Below are 22,329 nucleotides of genomic sequence, written 5' to 3' on the forward strand. Positions count from 1 at the left end.
TTGACAATTGGTGTAAATGTGATATGTAGGGTATTCCACCTAGCTCAGCTGCATTACATTGTTGTTGAAAATAATTATATTACGCCAATGTGTTTTTAAATGATTTGATATGAAACTGCTTTATAATGGATCTCAACTATATTTTGTAAAAATATTATGTTTTATTTTGGTATCTTTGCGTACCAGTACTTTTGTATTGACCCACTTCCCTCCCAATTTCGAAGGCACAGTCTAGAGGTCCAGAAAATCAATAGATTCCTTAGACAGATTTGCAGAGTCACTTGGTGAGCCTTTTATATTTCGGAAGGCCTGATATCTGGCAGTTTCATTTATCATTTATTAGTTTTGGATCTACTGGGGCCTTGTCCTAGTTTTCAGATAGATATTTATTTCAGTTATGTAGTAGAGATTTCACAGATGTTATAGTTGAGATTGTGGGATATTATTCCCTGTTATTGATTTCATATGATTCTTGACCATGTTTCTGTAATATTATTTATATTCTATATTTCTTTTATCATATGAGTTATGTGCATGATTATCAGACAAATTAGGGTGTTTCGGGCCTTCATGGTTCGAAATGCTCATCACGGCCAGGGCCCCGGTTCGGGTCGTGACAAACTTGGTATCAAATCATGGTTCATGGTCCGAGGGTGTCTGCGAAATCGCGTCGGGTAGAGTCTTGTTTATAGGTGTGTAGTGCGCCATGCTTATAAGTAAGAGGCTACTACGCATTTAGGAATGTTTCTCTTTCTTCATGTTTCGGTTCGTGCAATAGAGTCAAAATATTCCTCTTTCATACTGTCATTCGTGCTATGGTGTCGCCCATATGAAGGTAAAGTCATCCCAAATTCTTTCCTTACTCTGATGTTCTCAGACATGTCCCATTATTGGGGTGATTCAAGTGCGAAAAGTTTAGAATCTACATGATATAGTCCTTTTCGATTGAGCCATATAAGATTTTCCAAAATTATGAAAAGACTCGAGAGGGGTCTTTTAGTGCTTCAATATATGTTGATTCTGATGTAAACATTGATCCTGATGGAATCGTGCTTTCCAGCTTAAGGTATCAAGTGTATCTAGTCCCTCTCAAAAATCTTGATACAGATGTGGACGATGTATAATTGAATGTTGGAACTGTATTTCCACTCGAATATTAGCACAAGTTAAAGTGTTGTTGTCATGACCTATCGGTAATGAAATTAGACCAAGAAGTTAGTGATGTGAAGTCACAAAGTTAGAAGCCAGAGTGAGGGTGATTTTTATGTAAATAAATATTTCAGTTGAATAACCGATGTTTGAGGATGATTTACCCCTTTATAGTGATAAACTAATGTGGTAGCTAGTAGCACGTGTGGATGATATGGTAGTCCATGGGGAAGTGTCTTACTCAGATTTTTATTTATACAGAGTAAGATGTGTATTCTTAGACCATTAAATATTATGTGTAAATTTTCTATCTCATGTAATATGTAATCTTGTTATCACGGTGTTTTCGAAAAAAAAATATAAAAAAATTTGAAGTCTAGTGAAGCCGTGTGGGTCTCTTTCGATTCAATAGCATAGTTGCCTTGTTATTCATCTTATTTTTCGGTTCAAAAATACAAAATCGGAGTCTAGTGAAGTCATGTGAGGCCTATTTTGATTCACTAGCAACTTGTTGTCCAACTTGTTGTTCTTTTGTTGGTTTATTATATGTATGGCTGAATCTTTTTGCATGAGATTGAGTTGGTAAAGAGGTGATTCGTCCTTGTGAGTTAGTTTAGTATAAGGTAGAGAAGGAGTTGTTAGTCAGGGTGATTTGTTGGTTGCTTGAATGTGAAAAATGACTATATTAGCGAGTAAGTTATGATTATAGACTCATGGTTGTTTGAGGAATTTGAAGGCAGTCTAAATGGATGCTTGAGTAAGTAAGTATGAAGTGACAAATCCGCATAAGTAGATAAGATCGTATGGGGTTAATATCAGATTAAGGTTGATCATGTCTATTATGTGACCTTATCCCTTGACTTTTTTCGTTGGTAGTTGTAAACTAGTACTACTTATGAGAAGGTATGTAATAAATTATGAGGTATTTGGATAGAATATTCCAATTTGATGGATTAGTATATTATGTTGCACTCGTCATTGGTGGTAGACGATTGACGCTAAACTATAGGCTTGAATTCAAGTGTAGAATGTGGTGGTAAAAATAGTGGCATGAGATTAATGATGTATGTTTTGAATTTAGTAGGCTTGATGTGTTGAAATAGTACATGATAATGAGTTATGATAAGGAAGACCGTAAGGTCAAGTGTTTCTTGATGTTTATTTCATGGTTTCCAAGTGAGAATCACGCGTGAGGTTGGGTTGAAAAATCATGTTTAGCACTAGACCTTAAGTTTTGAACAATTGAAGTCCATAAAGGTGGATGTGATGATTTCTTGGTTAATGATGCTCGTTATATGGTAATGTAAGTGATCTAATAGGCTTGAACGATGTATGAAATGGCTTAAGTTTAAGTTGATTCGTAATGAAGTATAATGTTGTAGGTGTGGTGTGTAAGTATGCCCAAGGCGATATGGAGTTGTGGCATTTCCTATCACATGTTGCGTGTGACTAGTGGTACCGTTGAGTTGCTAGTTGGAAAAAGACTAGTTAGATGGTATATGGTGTTCTAGATAGCAAAGTTAAGGAGCCTTGATTGATAGTGTTGAACCCTTTGATGTGATCTCGATTCTCATAGTAGAGAGATATAAGTTTGGAGTAGCAATATTGGTATGCTAGGACGGAAGTGGTATGGTTCATCAAAGGCTTGGTGATATCCATGTTAAGTGTTAGAATCTAAGTTTGAGTTTTGAAAGTTGAATCGATAGAAATAAGTGTGCAACCATTATACTATGACTATTGGGGCTATCGAAATATAGAGTGTATCTCAGAAGGTAGTATTAGCAGTGGGTTTTCCCCTTTCATATGTGGGCTTTCGCGTTAAGTTCTATTAAGTTTGTGTATTGTCATATTTCAGACCCCAGAGTGCAGTGAGTACGGTTAAGTTTAAAGTCTAGTAAAGGATCTCCCAAACTTAAGATGATGGCTTAAAGCCAAGAGGGAGATGATAGAACGAATAACCAAGTCAGGCTCTCAGATTCTAGTAGTGATGTCATGATGACATAGAACGTCAGAAAGTGAGAGTGAGACTCAACCCATTCCTATCTCAGTATTTTTCAGTGATCCCAATACATACTCATGCCTTACATGTCAGTTCGATAATCGTAGTTCATGATCATTCTTGTGATAGCGAATTATGTACTCTTCCAGTTCTAAAATGAAAATTTCCAGTTCATTCTGCAGTTGGAATTACATTCCATATGTTACAAACTCCAAATTTAGGTCATGCAGCTTATGAAATATATGTTTGCGCCCTATAGTATGCTCAATCTCCATAACTCATGTTTTACGCCAAATGATTGGCGAGATTCAGCTTATAGCCATGAATACCCTAAATTCAGAGTGCTTTGATAAATCCCAAATGTTGATTTGTTATTCCTCATGCCTTAGTTAAGTGTTAAGTTTCATATAATACCCTTCTATGTTTCAAAATCTTATGTTTTAGCCTTTTGTGACTCCTTCTTATGTGAGGATGGTTGTGAGGAGTAAATGTTTTCCTGTTGATAAAAAGCATAGTATGCTTGTTTTAGATAAGGCCTTAAGTGTTAAGTAAGTTTGGGGCCAAATCTTTGATATATGTGATGGTTAGTGAGAATTTATGTGTGTATGTTCTTAGGGTAGCGCATAGGAGTTATATTGATAGTGGTTTAGAGAATATGTGAAGTATGTCCTTATGGGTGTTTACCTTGGAGGTCATATGTGGTTATAAAGATAGGCTTGAATGACATGTTGGGATTTAAGTGGCGGGACATAATATACTCTAGTAAATCCATAGTAAGAGTTCAGAGCTAGTCGTTCAAGCGGTAAGGCACATTATGCTTAGGGTGTGATCTCCAAAGAGGATACAGAAGACTGAATCATATGGTTTAGACTAGTATCGTGGTGTGGCATGTTGTATTTTGTGATTTAAAATTAGGATTGATCACCATGAAAGGATTTAAGCTACTTTAGACACTAGTAGAAAGATTTATAAGGATTATAACTTGAATCAATGAGTATGGTAATTAAGGAGAATAGTAAGTTAAGGGATACTCGAGAAGTGTGCTAAGCTTGAAAGTAAGAAGTCGCATTGACTAAGGCCTGGTAATTCTATCCTGATTTATGAGTTATATGTCTATATTCCAGACTGCAGAGTAGTGTAAATGTTGTGATTTCCTCAATTGGATGTCTCGTGTAATCCATACCTAAGATTCATGGCTCCCTATTACTTCTAGAACTTCTTTAGAGAGAGTATTGAAGAGATACTCCAGATTGAGTATAAGTTTCCAGTATAGTTCAGTCTATGTGGCCAGCAAATCAGTTTAGCAGTCAGATTCACATGACTAGTTTTCTCGTCTCGTTATTTAATCATGCTACCCAAAATCTCAGATATGTTACTATTCCAAGGTAGAGTATAATAGTATTTGTGAGTATAGGTCAATTCATGCGTCATGTACTAGATTCAGATTCCTGATGTTCAAATATGATTAAATTTGTCGGTGCCTAGTTCATCGCCTCAGTTTCTGAGCATCTTAGTGAATTGAGCATTCATAGAGGGACATAGGGTCCGAAGGAGGATATACCCCATTCAGTTGCATGCATAGATTCTTATTACAATCTCCGCACCAGTTATTATTGCGTATTCAGTCATACGTTCATACGTCAGTTTAGTCAGATATACATGCATTAGAAATGCATGTCCAATAGAAGAAGTTCAGCTTATCAGTGTATTTAGTTCTACTTTCATGAGAACAACTCAGCAACAAATCCATGCATCAGGTATGCATGTTCATTATGAGAACTCAGCTTATGAGTAGCTTCAGTCGTGTATTCCATGCATCAGATATGCATGTCCGATATAAGAATTCAGAATATCAGTAGTTTCAGCCATATGGTCATGTTTCAGATCAGTGTATTCTTTATTAGAGGACATGTCGTGTCCGCATTATTCCATACCTCTAAGGCATCAACAAGTTCCTACCCATCATTCGAGGATGAATGATCCCAAGGGGGAGATAATGTAACACCCCATACTTTCAGACTTGAACGTAAATTGTTATTTCTACTTGTACACATTCCAAAAATCATAAATGTATTGTGAATATAGTGTTTTAATCAACTATGTGGTGTATAAATCTAGTTGAGCATTAATTGAAATCATAGAGGTCCCCTAACTCAAGGACGAGTTGAAAGCTTTTCCATCGATTGAGTTCTAGTAAGCATCAAAACTTGGGTCAAGTTCAATCGGTCATTACTCTTTGTATATATTGTATCAGAGTTCCTACTATATATCAAATGAAAGGCCTTCGAATTATCTTTCCAACGATACCAATTTAACAAAAATCCAACACCCGAGGAAGAATTTATGGCTTTCCAAAGTGGAGTGTGTCGTGCAGCATAAGGTGTGCGACGCACACCCTAACTTATGCCATAAGGTGTGCGACGCACAACCTAATGTGTACGATAAAGAGTGTGCCACACAACCTATATTATGCGATAAGGTGTGCACCACATACATTACTACTCAAGTGACTTAAACACTCCATTTTTGGGGCAAAATGGTCCTTTTCCCACACTTATTTAGCCATAAACACGAAATTCAGTCCCCAAATACCCCAAAATACACCCTCATTCATCAAAATTTTTCAAGAACTCTCCTTAGGGTTTCAAAATAAAAACCCAACCAACTCAAGATTCAACCGTGGATTTTTGAAACTAATTGCATATTTGGAATCCCCAGAACATAGGCTTCAAGAAACACCTATCATCTTCACATATAGAGGTACATGGGGTTATCTCAAAAATCTCTTGGGCTTAAAATTTCATGTTTTTAAAATGGGGGTTTTGAAACTACGAATATAATCATGTTTTGAACGTTTCTATAATATTGATTTGGTCTTTAGGTTTATTTCGGAAGTGATTTGACATATTATATATGTATATACATGTGTTTCAAAAAGGTGTTAATTTGAGAGCATGAATTATATGGAATCCCTCTCTTGATGTGAAATTATTTTAAATGTTCATATGATGTAAATTGATTGAAAACATCTTCAAAAGCATGACATGAAATGTTTTGAGAATTGATATGATTTGACTTGAAAACGAGAGGGCTATTTGTGTTGAAACATGTTGAATACAATGGTTGAATGAGAATAATGATATGATATTGATGGCTTGCAAGTCGGGTATGACTATACCCTACAAAATATGATATGTGATTGAATTAGATGAAATTTGAATGCATTAATTTTACATGAGATAGGTGAATGCCCGAAGAAGGGGTTTGAGTGTAAGGGCTCATCCCTGGAAACGTGTTTGCCGACATGGGAATTTGGTACCCTGCTTTGTGATCTTGCGTACCTGACTTCATGTCATTCCCAAGTTGGGACTATGGTTAGGAACCTTGCTTTGTGATCTTGTGAACTACCATTGGGTCGAGACACTCTACTGTATGATCTTGTGTGTCTTCCCCTCACTTATACTCTAATCTCGGCGGCAATCGAGGTTTGACAGTTGGTGTAAATGTGATATGTAGGGTATTCCACCTAGCTCAGCTGCATTACATTGTTGTTGAAAACAATTACATTACGCCGATATGTTTTCAATGATTTAATATGAAACTGCTTTATAATGGCTCTCAACTATATTTTGTAAAAATATTATATTTTGTTTTGGTATCTCTGCGTACCAGTACTTTTTTATTGACCCCCTTCCCTCCCAAGTTCGGAGGCACAGTCCAAGGGTCTAGAAAATCAGTAGATTCCTCAGATAGATTTGCAGAGTCACTTGGTGAGCCTTCTATATTTTGGAAGGCCTGATATCTGGCAGTTTCATTTATCATTTATTAGTTTTCGATCTACTGGGGGCCTTGTCCCAGTTTTCAGATAGATATTTGTTTTAGTCATATAGTAGAGATTTCGCAGGCGTTATAGAGATGTTGTGTTGAGATTGTGGGGCATTATTCCTCGTTATTGATTTCATATGATTCTTGACCATGTTTCCGTAATATTGTTTATCCTCCGCATTTCTTTTATCATATGAGTTATGTGCATGATTATCATACAAATAGGGGTATTTCGGGCCTTCATGGTTCGGAATGCTCGTCACGGTCAGGGCCCCGTTTTGGGTTGTGAAAGTTCGTGATTGAGGTTCAACATTGAGGTTTCGTTTGGATGCGGTTCTGTTTGAAAAGATCAATTAATTGAAATAAACCAAATTGAGGTCCAATTCTACTTTCTTTCCCTTTTTGTTCCATTATTTGTGATATTCGGTGCATTGAATGAAATATTGTGTGTTGGTTAATCATTGCGGGTGATGAATAGTTGTTGGTTCCGATTTGTTGTTTGGTTATAGATTGTGTAATGAAATGATATCTCGTTAAGAATTAAAAAGGAAATTGGGAGGTGGAATTGAAACTTGATTAAAAGGTAAATTTTGGTTGGTTTGATTCATGAGTTATTGTTTGACTTGAAAGGAACATTAATCGAACTTATTAGTATCATGATGAGTCGAGTGAGGTAGGCAAACACAGGTGGGGTAGGCAAAGTTTAGTATTTGTGGTTTTGGTTGAATGTTGGAAATTCCGTTGAATGTTTGAAATTTTGTTGAATAGTTTGATTTTTTCGCACTAAAAATGTATTCATTTGGATGGGGAATGCCTCGAGGGATTTGTATTGATTTATCCGGGGAATGCCCCGAAGTATCTTGTACTTGGAGTACGTTCGTGATGAAGGCCCGAGGCGTCGGGTAGTGCATAGTCTAGGACTAGTTTAGAATAGGATTTGTACTTTCGCATTTTTCCATTTTTGATTATATAATTGGACTAGACATTATATTTTTGGGATTTGATTTGGTTTGTGTTTCTTTGTTTGATTGTTATTTGTTTATGTGGTTCATACATTTTTAGTGTCAAAATTAGCCGATACGCTCCATCAAGCGACCTTGGTCGAACCACGGGATCTGGGGGTGACTAACACCTTCCCCTTGGTCAACAGAATTACTTAGCCAGAATCTTTGTTCGCGGATCAGTTTTAGAGTCAAAATCGTTTTAAAAAAAGATATCCAAGGGTGACTTGGCACACCCGATTTATGTCAAGTGGCGACTCTGTTTGAATATAAAAGATCCTTTTTGAAACAAATTTTCATCTTTTGTCACTTTGATAATAAAAACCCTTTCAAACTTAAAATGAATCTTTTTGGAGTTAAAAAGGGGTGTGACAAGCACCAGAAGGCATCCCAAACGATTAGGCTTGATTTAAGACACTCAAAACTTTTTTTTTTTGAAGTGTAAACTCGTCTATAGAATACTAAGATCATTGAAAAATTTCTGGGTACAAGCACTCAAAAAACATTGTCATGGAATTGTTTCACTTAGTTCGTAAAATTGCAACATTTTTAACAGTGTACTTTAGAGATGTATATTTGGAATTGAAAACATGACCCACTAACTTAACCACTATGCTAATTATTAGCAACTAATCTTTGACTCAACTAGGACCCCAGACAAGCATGTGAACTCTGCCAACTAAATAGGAACTTGGGGCCAAATGGTAATATGTATTGGAAAGCTGATGGAGTGTTTTCAATGGACCTACCTCTACTTTCCAGCTACTACAATTTTCACCCTTTTCCCCTTACTGCCTATTTGCTTTCTCTCTTTTTCAATGGCTCGTTGATTTGTTGCCTAGAACATTATTCATCCACTCAAAGTAAATTCAACTATAATCTCCGTTGGTCTAACTAGACTTTGCTCCTTTTTAGGATTGGATCAGAAAATTGAAGATACTAAACAGGCGAAAGAGATCAACAAGACAAAATTACAAGACTTTAGCTGATCGACTGCATTTGCAATTATCTTTTCTGGTTTCACTTGTTATCTGTAAGTCAACTTCTCCATAAATCATTAGATCAGAGTTCTTTGCAATTCTGTATTTAAGCTTATTCATCATATTACTGAGGCGTGGCACTACGAAAAGAGGGGAAGCAACACAGTCAATATTCTATGATACGATATGAACTATATATACAAACAAGCTATTAATCTAGTTCCATGTCAATACACCAACACTACCAGAAACCGAGACATTTCTCACCACGAATCAATGGGAAATTGTGATATGAAACTTTGTTTTCTCACCGAACCAGCTCACTGGAAAACATACGGTGGGAAACAGATTCTCATTGAAACACTGGGAAGCTTCCTAATTTTTTCGTGTGAAAACACTACTATTTTTTCTTTTGTCACTGAATCAAACAAAATATCCATGGAAATAGCGACTGATGGAAATTTCAATGGAAAAATAGTGATTTTTTTAGTAGTGTAACATACTAAAATGGGGAAGGATGAAACATTTGTGATCAATCAAAAGGTTTAAAAATAAAAATTATTGTTTTAATTATTAAAAACGTTAAAGTGTTATTTGTATTTAGTTTTTCTCCATTTTAGAGCCATCAGAAACAACCTTTCTACCCTATTAAATTATTGTTTTTTTTTTTAGACCCATGAACTACATGAAAAAATGATGGAAACCAGGATTCGATTCATAATCCAATTAAATATGAGAGTATAGTTTTCTATGTAAAATAGCAATACTATAGTATAAGGGACAAAGATGTCCTCTTTTAAAGGCTGAATTGCATGCATTGAACGATAAATAGAAAACTAACATAAGTTTGTTTCGTGACATTTTTGAAACCACAAGAGAACTATGTATTACTGTTGGAGTCCCACATCGGTGGGTTAAAGGGTCCTTAGTCTCCTTATATGGTTTTGGTCAATCCTCCTCTCATGAGCTAGCTTTTGAGGTTGAGTTAGGCCCAGGGTCCATTTCTTTATCAATTACAAGTCAAAACCTCTGGGAAAGGTTGTGCAATTTCTCATAAAACAAGCATTAACATAGCTTCAAAAGAGTAGATGTTATTGATCTTAATGAAACTAATATCGTAAGAGTTTGTGAATGAAATCGAGGAAATGTTAGATCACCTAAGAAGGATCAAGAGTGGAGGTGATTTAGATAGCTTCAAAATTGATCAAATTGAGAAACTTGAAATGGATCTAAGATTGTTGGCAACCTTTGTAAAGTACAATCATTTTCTTTGGTCTAATTCCTTAGTCAAAATCAAAGAGAAGGCCAGAAGGATTGTGAAAATGCTTCGTCGGGATTTTGTTGGCATTCCAGATGAATGTAAAACTAACCTTGATCTGGAAAAGCTAGAATCGCAGTTGTTGGAAGTCATTGATGGTAATACTAGTTTAAGTTACAATTCTGAGTTGAATGATTCTGATCTGTCGGAATATATGGATTGCCTCGGAGAGAATCTAAATGATGTACTGAAGTGCCACAGGGAATCGAACAGGTCTTACCTTAAAATAAATCAATTTATAAAGCAACTGGAAATTGTTCAAAAGAAAATGAGATTTTTGAGATACTTGTATGCCACAGAGATAAATGGTTACGTCAACCATGAGAAGTTGGAATGTTTGGAGACTCGAATTCATTTCATGGCTAACAATGTGGGACAATTTTGTCTTGCTGTTTTAGTTGACGTTGCTGAGTCTGAAGATGATATATTCAATAAACCTCCCTATCTATTATGTTTGATTGTGTTGGTGTAGCTGGAAATGAAGAAGATTTTTCTTGGTGAACTACAGGCTTCAAAGTTTACTCAATCAAAAATTTTCAAGGACAAGAAATTACCAAAAGGATTTTCACATCAACTCCACAGTTTGCTGATGTATCTCAAAAACAAAAAGCTTGAGAACTTTCCTAATAATATCGCTGCTGAAAATATTGATGTGTCATTAGAGTTCTTGTTGGTTTTCCTTGATGCTGATGTATCAAATCACGTTAATAATGGCAACTGGTTGAATGAGGTTATGGAAAAGGTGGCAGCTATAGCGGGTGATGTTCTATATGTAATTCAAAAGATTCTTCCTAGATCTATAGACAAAGATGCCACGAGCGAAATAGATATTTTCTCGATGCAGATACTGGAGAAAACTAAAGATCTGAAGGCACCAGTGGAGTCATACTACAAATCCTTAAAATTCACTCCATCTCAGTTCCCCACTGTTGGTGGTTTGAGGTTTCTGGATTCTCTTTTAAGTAAATTGAATGAGATGTTGAAATCTAAATCAGATTTAGATTTCCTGATGAAACCTGTTTTTGATAATTTGGAGAGAGAGCTATCATCCCTTACATCCATTTTCAGAGATGTCGCAAAGATGCACCCTGAACATGGAATTCTTAAAGATTTTCTGAGGCGTACTATCAATTTGGCATATGAAGAGGAAGTTGCCATTGATTCTATTCTTGTTCATTATAATGTGTTTTGGCATATTTTTTGCTCACTTCCGACGATCTTAAAAGAGATCAAGCAAATTAATGCAGAGGTGGCTGAGATGTGGTCGGCGGACGTTGCTCTAAAGCCTCACTATGTGGTAGAGCCATCTAAACATCTTCCAAGTCAACATAGCAATCCTGTGAGCGATGATGATGAGATAGTGGGTTTTGAGATAGCAACAGAAAAACTAATTTGGCATCTGACTAGAGGGACACGTGCGCTAGATGTCATCCCTATTGTTGGGATGGAGGGACAAGGGAAAACGACTATTGCTGGAAAGGTGTATGATAGTAAGATCATTGTTTCTCACTTCGATGTTCGGGCATGGTGCGTCATTTCTCAAAGATATAACCGGAGAGATCTATTACAAAAGATTTTTAGTCAAGTTACCGGTTCAATGGATGAGGGAGAAAAGGATGACATCCTTGCTGACAAGTTGAGGAAAAACCTAATCGAAAGGAGATATCTCATTGTATTGGATGATATGTGGGATGTTAATGCATGGGATGATCTAAGAGCTTGTTTCCTTGGTGGTCGAAATAGTAGCAGAATAATTGTAACAACCCGACTTGAGAAAGTGGGTATGCAAGTCAAGTGCCATACTGATCCTTATTACCTTCCATTTCTTACAACAGAAGAGAGTTGCAAATTGTTGCATAAAAAAGTGTTTCAAACGGAAGATTGCCCACTTAAACTACATGAAGTGAGTCAAAGAGTTGCAGAAAAATGCAAAGGATTGCCTCTAGTGGTTGTATTGGTAGCTGGAATAATCAAAAAAGGAAAATGGAAGAATCTTGGTGGAATACGGTTAAAGATGGTATATTTGAGTATCTTGATCCTGAGTCTGAAGCATATAGTCGGGCGACTCTGCAGTTGAGTTTTGATAACTTATCAGATTGTTTAAAGCCTTGTCTTCTTTACATGGGAATGTTTCCGGAGGACTCATGAATTTCGGTGTCTAAATTGATAAGTCTATGGATTGCGGAAGGACTCGTGCAGGACATTGAATCTGCCGAAGATTGCTTGAAGGATCTCATTAGTAGTAACGTGGTAATGGTTTCAAATAGAGAATATAATGTTAAGGTCAAATATTGTCAGATTCATGATGTAGTGCTTCACTTTTGCTTGGAGAAGAGTAGAGAATGCAATTTTATGTTGTTAGTGAAGGGGCATCATATCCAGTTTCAACCTTCTGAATGGAAGGGAAGTCGAGTGAGCTTCAGTTTTAGTAAAGAGCTTTCCAAGTTTACATCTTTGGGCTCCAAAACACGAAAGCCTTTCCACCAACATTTGAGGTCACTAATAACGACAAATTACACAACTGCTGAATGGAATCCCTTCCGACAGGTTAGTGAAGTGAGACTTCTTAAGGCCTTGGATTTGAGTTCTTTTTTTGTAAGAGCTTTGTCGTCAGCTACATTGAAACCACTAATTCACCTGAAGTACCTCGCAGTTAAGGCAGAAAAATTCCATTTTCATCCAGAGCCACATCTGCCCCATCTTGAAACTTTAATTGTGAGGTCTTATGCCCAGTCTCCATTGTTACCAGCGTCTTTTTGGAAAATGAAAGAATTAAGGCATGTTGAGATTTATTATGCTGAACTTGATTTGGAAGATGATAAACAGGGAATCTTTGAAGAATCCTCCAAATTGGAAAATTTGAGGATACTACGAGGGGTTAGATATCATGGTGATAGGGTGAATGTGTTATTACGGAGGTGTCCCAATCTTCAAGAACTTCAGATCTCTTTTAAGATCTATGAAGTTTTTGCACGTATTAGTCTCAAATCGGAGAATATTACCCAGCTTCATCTTTCCTTTGACACTCCCTTCCATCTATACGGGTTACACTTGCCTTCAAATTTAAAGAAGTTGGTACTATTTGATATGCATATAGAAGATGTGATGTCCTTCATTGCAAGAGTTCCAAGTCTGGAGTATCTCCAATTACGGGAGCTGCCTGTTTATTCCAGTTGGCGCAGATATTGGCACCTTGGAGATAACAAGTTTCTTAATCTTAAGTACTTGAAAATGGTGGACTTAAGTATCTCAAGGTGGGAAGCCTCAGAAGACTCATTTCGCCAGCTTGAAACTCTTGTTATAAAACGCTGCATGTATCTCAAGAAGATTCCTTTTAGCTTTGCAGATATTACAACACTGAACCAGATTAAGTTGATGTACTGCAAGAAATCTCTGAAGGCTGAGAAAATTAAGAAAGAAGTTGAGGAGAATGAAGGATACGACCGTATAAATCTCATCACTATCGGAGTAAGTAGAAACAAACTCTTCTCGGCTATTTTTTACCATCTACGTGCCTGTAATGTTCAAACAATAAGTACATACAGTGAGGAGAGTTATCACTGGCAGGTGTGAGTCAACCATGTGTTAGGATCGATTTGCGTACACACAGTAGATCTACGGAGAGGATGAAGAAAACAAGAGAGAGAGTTTGTGAGGAGAGAGAGAGATGAGTGAGAAATGATATCGTGGTAACACCCGTAGGTAAACTCCACGGCAGATGAGCTATTTCTATTAATGATTTAGAGTATGTACAGTTACACAGAGAAATGAGAATAAACAGTACAATCTAAAACTTCATGTGCCCATAACCACAACAATCATTGAAATAACTCCTTTTTAATGAGGGGTAAATGGGTAATTTGGTCAAATTATTAATATTAATTAAGAGAATTTAAAAGGAGTGGATCACACCCACTCTTGTTCACACATTAAGTTGCAGAGAAGTAGAATATTAGGGTTTTTTTTAATCCCTTTATTGCTGGAACGAAAAACAAGAAGTTTATGGCGAAATTTGGGAGAGTTGAAAGGCGAAAATAGAGATTTTGAACCACTTTTGCTGTTGTTTGGAGTGATTTTAGCCTTCAGGTAATGGTCTTACGAATTCATTATGGTTGTATATCCACATATTATGTCGAATCTGTATAATAAGAGGTGATAATTTCTTTCTACTAATCAGTTGATCACTCCAAATTGGAGACAATATATAACTTGTACAACACCAAATTCTTCTATGTAGTTACTGTTTCAATTTGCTATTGACTAATAGTGATTAATTAATCATTATATTGATTAAGAGTGATTTTTATTGGTCAATATTTTTGAATTTCTTAGCATGTATGAGCCTCAAAAAGCTATGGCGTTAGCTGTTCACCTGCTAGACTTGTCACTTTTGTTTTCTGTTCTTTTTGTTTTGTTTAATGCCAAAAACGATTAGTTCCCTTTTTGGCTTTATGACGGGTCATCATCAAGTGGCTGGGACTCAATATGTGGAGCTATGACCTGTTTTGGCGGTCTCCTTTGTTAGCTTATTCTCAAATTCATGGGTTAAGATGTGAGATATTAAGATTTAGCTCTAAACTTAAAGTTAGGATATGGAGTCTTGGCCCCAAATAACATAATTGATATTGTTATTGAATATTTTGTTTAGATTGATCCTATTGGTCGTTGTTGGTTGCTGTTCTACACATTGCAAAGTTGAAAAATTTGTTATTAGCGAGGTAAATGAGACTTTAAGCTTTGATGCTTGCTTTTCAAATCTGATTTACAAAAATTATGATTTTCTGCCTAGTCCATGTGTTGGGACAAGCGTGAACTTGGTAGATTTGGTGGCATTTGGCTAGCTGTGGATATGTATGTTGGGAAGTGTACTGAGAATTATTTAGTGGTGAAATGTAAGGTGATGTTGGGGCACTAAACATATTTTCTTCGCTGTCATTATAGTCTCTAGGGGCATACATAGCTGCCGCAATATGTTAGGGGCATTACTTATGTTGCCGTAATATGTTAGGGGCTTGTACATACTGCCGTAGTTGACTTTTGGGGCATTATATATGTTTCCGTGGACTTGTCGGGGTGCTAGGCTGATTACCTTCACTTCTGTTTATGACAAGCCGTGAGAGTTGATTGAGTTGAGATATAGAGTGAGTTTTTGAACTTCCAGAGAGCACTACTTTTAAGAGATATTGTGTATACATTATTTATATATTTTGTTGTACATTGTATTTCTAACACTTATTCCAGTGGTATTAAAGTAGCGGGTTGAGGATCTTACTGGGTTATATTTATATATAGCTCTCTCTTACTTACATGTCTACAGATGTCGTTGAGCTGGGAGTGACCAGTGGCTGAGGATATGTACGTGTGAGTTCCGTTGCTGAGGTGAGCCTTCCCATTGTTCGTGGAGGATGTCATTTAGCTTTAGATCTTTTCAGATTATGTTTCTTTTCGCTGGGTTTATATGCCTGAAAGTTGAACTCATGTAACTCTGTTTTGATGCTCCATGATCTTAGTGTGGAATTTGGGCTAGAGGTTTATTATTTAAAGTATTGTTGCTTCCATAAATCGTTATACGATAATTGGTTGGATAATAACTGTGCATTTAATTGGTATTTCATGCATTTGGAGTGCATATATTTTTATCTCGGTGTTTATAGACATTGTGCATGTATGGGAAATCGGTTCTCCCGGAAAGTGGTGTTAGCGGGAGCCAGTCACACCTAGGGGTTAATTTGTGACGTGACAATCATATTGTTCCTTTCTTTTTATTTCTAATCTGATACTTTCTTTCGCTTAATTGCTCTATGTTGATCTCAAACTAACGAGGTTGTGTTTGAATTTGACTACTGCCGCAAAAGCACAAACTGAGTGGATATCGTGTTCCTTAAACTTAAGATCTTGAAACAGGTGAGGTTAGATATCTCAACTTGGGATGTCTCAGACGACTCATTTCCCATGCTTGAAACACTATTTATAAGTGCTTGTACCGAGCTCGAGGTGATCCCTTTCAGCTTTGCTGATATTCCGACACTGAAACAGATTAAATTGATTAGGTGCGACAACAAAACTCTGGAGACTTCAGCATTGAAAATTAAGAATGACGTCGAAGAGAATGAAGGATGCGACCGTGTAAACCTGCTCACTATCGAAGTAACTAGAAACAAACTCATATGTGTTGTTTTTGAGTCTATACGTGCATCTAATTTCAGAACTATGATTCCTGGAAGCCGCGATTAAAGCCCACAGCATAAAAATATGATATTGTTTTTTTGATTTTTCGCTTGTCCCTTCGTTTTGCATCTTCTTTTTATTCTAAAATTATGCCAGATTTCTGTTAGTTGTTCCATATTGATCAGGGTGCTCCGCGGAAGGAACAAGGATACTGCTGGCTCTATTATATCTGTTGATTTAAATGCTAATAAATTTGAGGAAGGTGATTATGGGAGTCAATTACTCGTTTTCACATTAAAGAGTGGTGGCTTGGACATCGCGTTCCATAAATTTAAGTTCTGTTGGAATCCTTTCCCCTACTTAAACACTTTTTAAAAAAATGTGTGGCGAGGTCGAGGAGATCCCCCTGGGCTTTGCAGATATTCCAACACTGAAACAAATTGCTTAGACAACTGCAGACAGAGTGGATGGAATTCTTTCTGCATTATTTGACAAATGTATTAGCTCATGCTCAAGTTTATTGTGTGGCTAGCCAATACGCTCATCCTCTTATATTGTAACACTGCTACCGATTGCTAAGTTTGGTTTGATTGCTCTCTTTTTCTGTATGTTTTAGATGATAGGAGACCAATATAATATCTGTCAAATCATCGTTCTGATTTTGTGTTTTTGTACTGTAGTGGTTGTTTTGTATAATTACTTCATCGTAAAGCAGCTTCTACGCAACACCTGCAAAATTTAATCAAGGATAGCAGTACAACAAAGTAAACACAAATTACAATTAATTCACGCAATACTTGCAATTACTCAAGAAAGAAAAAACTGAAGACATTAATTTTTACGCCAACTAAACCTGAAAACATGGGTTGTGGTGCAGTGGTGTGATCATTTCGATCGGGCTGTAATTGCCGGACATACTCATGCAGCCCATCCTGAACCTGAAAACTTCTAGTCCTTGTGAACCTGGAAGATTCTGCTATAGTGATATAAGAATGTCCGGCTATGAGACCTACCAATCGAACATAGATGTAAGTCACGTTTAGTGATCTGGGAGTTCTGCTGGAAGAGCTCTCGCTCAATGGATTATAAGTACGATAAGGGATCAGAATAACAATAATTTTCATCACAAAGACAGACTCGAATAGAAAGGTATGCACTAGCAGAAGAACTTCAGACTAGTCTGTGATCTCACACAGTTCTTCGAAACTTTATGAAATTTCAACAATGCATTACTAAAACTTTATGCTACATGCACCATGTGTTTAGTCGATAGTGTGACTATTCGGTGGAGTAGAATTGAGTTGCTTGTCTGGTAGATCTGATCTATAGTTTAGGGGAAATTATAACCTTTTGACCTTTCAACAGAAGAAGTTGCGAACCAAAAAAAGCTATCACGAATAGAATTTGAATACCGTAAATAAAAAATATTAAGCGAAAACTATTAAATAAATGGAACAAAAAATGGCAACTTGCCTACCAACTACACAATTCACTCAAATGCAGAAAGCATGGAAGCAATTTTCAATACAAATTTCCAATACAAATTTCCAGTATTAAACCTATTGGAGCATGAAAGCAATTTTCAATACAAATTTCCAAATCAAAAACTTTATGTGAAAACTAACTCTTGGCTATGAAAATTAAATGTAAGTTCAAGAACTACCTTAACTCGGGGAAATAATAATTCACAGTACTAAACTCAGGAACGACACATAGAATATTTGAATCTTTAAACCCTAACTTGAAATTATGACTTAATTTGTGGTTATTGTTGAATATTGTAATTTGTGGATGGATTTTGGTTTCTATTGAACCTACAGCTATCAAATTCTTTTGTTTGGTAGCTATTGAAATCTTTTTTCACTACTGCCTCAAATATAAGCTGGATTAGGAGTGCTTTCATTGTTTTCTGTAAGTGTGGTTGGAGGAGCAGCGATTGTTCCATCAAAGTGACCGAAAAGGTTGTGTCCGTGCATGAGCATTGACACCTGGGCCTTCCAGGTAGTAAAGTTGTGGCTGCCTGCAAGTTTGATGGGTAGTTGAGATGCAGGATTAAACTGACGATGGTAGTGCTGCTGGAAGTGTAATCTGCATTAACAACAGTGGTTTTGGTGGCCATTTTTTTTGCGTGAGGCAGTAGTAAGGGTTGGAGAAAAAAAATTGTGATCGTACTCGTGTGAGCTTTAGAGCTTTGATACCGTAAAGCGACTACTACTAAACAGAGAATGAGAAGAACAATCTTTATTGGGAAAAGGCTCAAATATGCCACTGAACTATCAGAAATGGCTCATTTATGTCATCCGTTAAAAGTTAGGCTCATTCATCCCATCGCCATTACAAAATCGGCCCATCCATGCTACTACTTTTTAACAGGTGGTTTTTAAAAACAGCCTTGCCATGTGGCAGCTTATTAGAGGGCCACGTCATTTTTAAAAAAAAAATTTAAAAAAAATTTAAAAAAAAATTAAATATTTTTTTTTGATCCATTAAAACGAATCCACGCAACTTTTTAATCGATTGAAAATTAGTTTGATCTATGCTTGTCACACCCCTTTTTTAACCCCAAAAGATTAATTTTTAGTTTCGAAAGGGTTTTTATTATTAAAGTGACAAAGATGAAAATTTGTTTCGAAAAGGACTTTTAACAATCAAAACTCAGAGTCGCCACTTGGCATAAATCGGGTGTGCCAAGTCACCCATGGATATCCTTTTTCAAAATGGTTTTGACTCTTTAATACTGGTTTGCGAACAGAGATTCCGGCTAAGGAATTCTGTTGATTGAGGGGAATGTGTTAGGCACCCCTCGATCCCGTGGTTTGACCACGGTCGCTTGGCGGAGCGTATCGGCTAAATTGACATTACAAATGCATAAACCACACAAAGTACGCAAAAACAATCACTCAAGCAAACAAAACAAAATAATCCAAAATATAATGTCCAGTCCAATTATACAGTCCCGAAAAATGAAAAATGTGAAAATGTAAACCTATTCTATTCTAAACTAATCCTAAACTACTCCTATGCTTTACTCGACGCCTCGGACCTTCATCACAGACGTCCTCCGAATATAAAATACCTCGGGGCATTCCCCAGATAAAAATAATACAAGTACTTCGGGGCATTCCCCAGCCAAATGATACAAGTGATCCCTAAGCAATATAGCCAAGAACCATTCAATTACACAAATCGAATATTCCATCAATCCACAATCCCTAAATTCGCCTACCCGACCTATGTTTCCTATCAAGCTTTTGATTTAAAATGATTCTATCAAATTCATGCTTAATCCGAATTAAATAAAACGACAACGGTCCAAAATTTAACTACATTCAACTTTTTAACAATTTCTTATTCCCACCCCGAAATCCTTTTTCAACCAAAAATTAACACATGCTTTGACTATCAACTCAATTTTCAACTCGGAATCCAATATAAACAACATAGACCCAACGACAATTAAAGCATGATAATCATACGAATTTCACGTGAATAACATCAAAAATTCACCAACTCATCCAATTTCAAACATGCCCAATTCAACAAATTACAATAAAGATGAGAGAATGAGTTAAAGAAAATGTACCTTTCGATAATCGATTTCGGTGGGTAATAATATTAAAGAAGACCCGCACTTGGAATCTCGAATAGAAAACCTCGATTGCGATGAATCCAACTCGGTATAGAGAAAAACTAATCCAAAATAGCGCACGAAGAACTGACTGACACAAATCCAAACGCAGTACCCAACGTTGAATGGTCTTGAAACCGATTTCTGATGAACCAAAAGGGGTAAGGTTACTGTTGTTCACCTGAGGGACGTGAATTGATCCAGAAAAGTTCCAAACCAGAAAGAATAAACTTAATTCGACCTCCTAAATCGATAATTTCCAACAGAACTACGAACACAAAACTCCAATACACGATAGAGCCAAAGGACAGTGTACCCGAGCTTCGGTGAGCTCAAGTTGCGGCAAAGAAGATGAATCGAGGCAGATTTTGGTTACTTTTGACGCTTACCAACCAGGTTTGCCTGGAAATAAAAAAAAAAGAAACGACGAGAGAGAAAAAAAATGGAGATTTTGGAATTGGAACGAGAGAACGATGAACCTAACTGATTCTGGCAAAACATAGCCAGAAAATCTCGAAGAAAATGATCGGAACTCCCTCGAAGCTCTCTTTATTTTTCAGTTTACTCACCTTATACGCATGTGATTTCGTGCATAGATATGCGAGAGAGATGTGTGAGCTGTTGGAATGGTGAGGAAGCTGTCCGTTAATGGTGAGGTTAATGGTGTATTGTGTAGAAGAGAAATATGAAGATGATGATGTGGGTTTGTATATTGTTGTTGTATATGAGGTGTGAATCTGTGTGTTTCTTGTTCCCTATGTGTGTATGTATATATGAAAGGTGATAGTGTGAGGGGTCACGTGGGTGGGTAGTGGGGTAGGGTGTGGGGTGGTGATGTGTTGTCCAAAATTGATAGGAGGAGTGGTTAATTTTGTTACTAAAAGAATAATTGAGGATTAAGTTTGTTAGTAGGTTTGTTATTATTATTATTTTTTAGTATTTTTGTGGGGTATAATCACATGGGTAAGGGCGTATGATAAAGTGAGGTAAAAATGAATAAAATTGATATCGGGGAGGGAAAAAATTAGATGTCTACATCATGCCCCCTTTGAATGTAAACACGAAGTGTTTTAAGATAAAGAAGTAGACAACGAGACAAAATTTTGTCCCGACCATTATTCAAAGGAAGAAATAGAAAGAAGAAGGACAATCGAGTCCTAACTTAGGAAATCCTACCCACCCAAGTTACGAGGGAATTAAGTCACAAGTATCTCAGGGTTGGATGAGAAGTGGACTATACCGAGTTGGAGAGTCGAGTGAGGTTCCATCGAGGTTTCGGTCCGCGACTCTGTCATTACATCAATAATGAAAATTACAAGTTAAAACATAAATGAAATTATAAAAATCCTATCTATACAGCTTCTTTTGGACTCTTGATTTGAGTTTTATCACCCTATTCTTCAGGAGGGCTCCTGACTTGCACTTTCTTTAACTTGTAGCTTGCCTTTCAATCTCTTCACCCTGTTCTCCAGGTGGGTTCCTGACTTGCTATTTCATCAACTTGTTTCTATGCTTTCCAATTCCTACATCCTGTTCTCCAGGCGGATTCTTGACTTGCTATTTCATCAACTTGTTGCTATGCTTTCAATTTTTTTTCACCTTGTTCTCCATGCGGGCTCCTGACTTGCTATTTCATCAACTTGTTTCTATGTTTTTCAACTTCTACACCCTGTTCTCCAGGTGGGTTCCTGACTTGCTATTTCATCAACTTGTTGCTATGCTTTCAAATTTTTTTTCACCCTGTTCTGCAGGCGGGCTCCTGACTTGCTATTTTTCAATCTGTTTAACTTTCAATTTCTTCACCTTGTTGCTTGGTTTTCCATTTATTCGCCCTGTGCTTCAGGCATGCTCCTGAAATCATATCAAAACTGAAAAGAAAATTATCCCAAATAAAGAAATACATTTTCTATGAGTTAATTGGAATGACTCAACTAAAAGGTACGTCTTTTAGGAATCAAGGGGGATGACTCGACTAAAAGGTACGTCTTATAGGAATCCAGGGGGATGACTCGACTAAAAGGTACGTCTTATAGAAATCAAAGGGAATGACTCGACTAAAAGGTATGTCTTCTAGGAATCAAGGGAAATGACTCGACTAAAAGGTACGTCTTCTAGGGGTCAAAGGGGATAACTCGACTAAAAGGTACGTCTTATAGGAATCAAAGGGGATGACTCGACTAAAAGGTATGTCTTATAGGAATCAAGGGAAATGAGTCGACTAAAAGGTACATCTTCTAAGGGTCAAAGGGGATGACTCGACT

General features: G+C 36.8%; 1 long non-coding RNA gene and 1 pseudogene across 1 annotated transcript; both read left to right on the forward strand.

Moving 5' to 3' along the window:
- The first annotated feature begins 10,750 nt into the window (after positions 1-10,750).
- Positions 10,751-13,697, forward strand: LOC124897306 (annotated as a pseudogene).
- A 50-nt stretch (positions 13,698-13,747) lies between these two features.
- Positions 13,748-16,544, forward strand: LOC124896934. Its single transcript, XR_007053293.1, has 2 exons — positions 13,748-14,358; positions 15,590-16,544. It is a non-coding gene; the product is annotated as an uncharacterized LOC124896934 (long non-coding RNA).
- The last annotated feature ends 5,785 nt before the right edge of the window (positions 16,545-22,329 follow it).

Source organism: Capsicum annuum, chromosome 3 (genome assembly GCF_002878395.1).
Source record: "Capsicum annuum cultivar UCD-10X-F1 chromosome 3, UCD10Xv1.1, whole genome shotgun sequence".
Classification (NCBI taxonomy): domain Eukaryota; kingdom Viridiplantae; phylum Streptophyta; class Magnoliopsida; order Solanales; family Solanaceae; genus Capsicum; species Capsicum annuum.